The following is a 2383-nucleotide window of genomic DNA, read 5'->3' as shown; positions in this document are numbered from 1 at the left end:
GGAACCGCGCGACTGCTTCGGTCGCCGGTTCGGATCCTGCCTCGGGCATGGATGTGTGTGATGTCCTTAGGTTAGTTAGGTTTAAGTAGTTCTAATTTCTAGGGGACTGATGACCTCAGAAGTTAAGTCCCATAGTGCTCAGAGCCATTTGAACAATTTTTTGAGCCCGTTTCAGAAAACCAAATTCATCAATTTAAAATGGCAACCTCTGAACACGTGGAGAAGAGTTTGACGTACAAAACAAAATTTGGTAATGAAAATGGCTTTAAGATATCAGAAAATCTATGGAAAAATACCTATTCTTTAGCTCACTTGAAAAAAGCTCACAGAGCAGTTGGTTGTCTGCCATTACTCCATAATTTGATCTGACAGGCTTCGGACCACAAAAGCACTGAAATCATAAAGCAGACAGTAATAAACACAAAATTTGAAGTAATTTTCGGGGCTGAAATTTAGAAACGTTCCATCAGCAAAACTGGCATTGCGAGGAAACGGTTGCTTACCACTCGTCCCACACCACTGGTGAAATGCAAGACTCGTTTTAAAATGGTTGTCCACTGTCGCGATAACGTCAAATCGTACATCATCTGGCCTATACCCAGCAGCTTAACTTGCTGCAATATTGACATAATACGTAATCCTACAATCTAAACGGTCTATCTTGCCAATTTTAGCGAATTTAATAAAATTCAATTTGCATAATTACTAAAATATGTGGAAAAGCGGTATCCCTTAGGGGAAATGCTGGTAGGCTGTCTCAAAGAATTTAGATTTAACGAACTGATGATTGATTTATCTGCTTAGACATAGAAAATAATCGAAATGGTGGTCTAGTAAGATACATACACAAACACAAATGAAAATTAACACTATTAAAAGATTGCTGTAGGGGTTACTCATGTGTGTAACAAAGTGATAGTAGATTCCTCAAAAATTAACTAGGGACCTTTAGGGTTTGAAATACAAAATGATTGTCATTTCACAAATACTTAAAGTTCAATAAAGCGATTAATGTACCTTAACTCACAAAATCTGCAAGTATTCCAACAGGCTAAACTATAATGAACCTTAAAAGTATTTCAAATTCCAGACATGCACATCGCCAGACACTCGCGAAATAATAATAGTTCCAAATGTCTCCTAGCTTCTAACTTCACCCGAAAGCTGAAGTATTCACGTGACTTCTTCTTGCCCAAAACCTGTTTAGAAGTTTTTTTTTTTTTTTTTTTAATAGAAACAATCTCGTAGCGTTCCGTTTGTAGTACCATAACAAACGGTGCTCTCTCACGACTTGATAGCAAGCAAGCTAGCAAGCGACTAACATTTCCATGATCGAGCATTGTCCTTTTCGCCGCGTTTACAACTCTCTTTCACAATAAATGTTATCTCTGCCTGACATGTTACTTTGGACTTAACTTTCGTCGTACTGATTTGCAGTTATTACTGAGATGTTTGACAGCTAATTAAATATAGCCTTTCTTTCTTTCCACCTTTATATCATGACATACTCAGCAATTACTGAAATTGGTGTTTATCAAAACTTTATATCATGACATACTCAGCAATTATTGAAACTGGTGTTTATCAGAACGTTAAGGTGTTATATTATTGTCAAAGTTGTCGTACCTGCCAGGATAACACTGTTCCCTACATTAAATTATGATGACATTTTTATTTGGGTTTTCAGGTATCTTAGGGTGTTACAGTATGTAGACGAAGGTTCAACGAATGTCATGCAGCGTTCGTTTTATGTGTAAGTGTGTAGGAATAGGTGTTGTAACCCACTGTATAATTATAACTAAATAAAACATTGCATAATTCAGTATATAAAATAGACACCAAAGCGTAACGTCTGTGATGGTATTTAGTGACCTCAGCTAACGTCCAACAGCTTGATCGTAAAAATGTGACTAATGTATCAGGAAAATCGTCTTTGATCCCAAAGGAGGGTTTCTCTAACCTAAAATAGCCGCATGTGCACACCGCACATACTCCGCTGACCTAGAAGCCGTTTCCTGCCTGACCTATTAAGGGAAACCCTACAATTCTGCACCTAACAGCAGATGTCAATAAATTCACATCCATTACCGTCGCAGCGTCGTCTGAGAATCTGATTTAGACCGCGTTCAAACCTCACTGTGATGTTACATATAGACGGCTTAGCCTGTACCCCACGTGCGATGCTAGTTGCATTCACCAAATCAGCCATCGTCCTAAATGAGCCGAGGATGCTCTCAGAACCATAGCGGCAGGCTTCATTCGTGCCGACATGGGCCAGTATTATACGCAGCCGGTTGCACCCAGTGCGCTCGATAGCCGCGGCAGGGCCTCCTCCACATCACGGACGAGACCCCCTCCCCACCCCCTCCTCCCCCCCCCCGGC

This window comes from Schistocerca americana, chromosome 2 (genome assembly GCF_021461395.2).
Source record: "Schistocerca americana isolate TAMUIC-IGC-003095 chromosome 2, iqSchAmer2.1, whole genome shotgun sequence".
Lineage (NCBI taxonomy): Eukaryota > Metazoa > Arthropoda > Insecta > Orthoptera > Acrididae > Schistocerca > Schistocerca americana.
Note: the sequence above shows the minus strand (reverse complement) of the source record.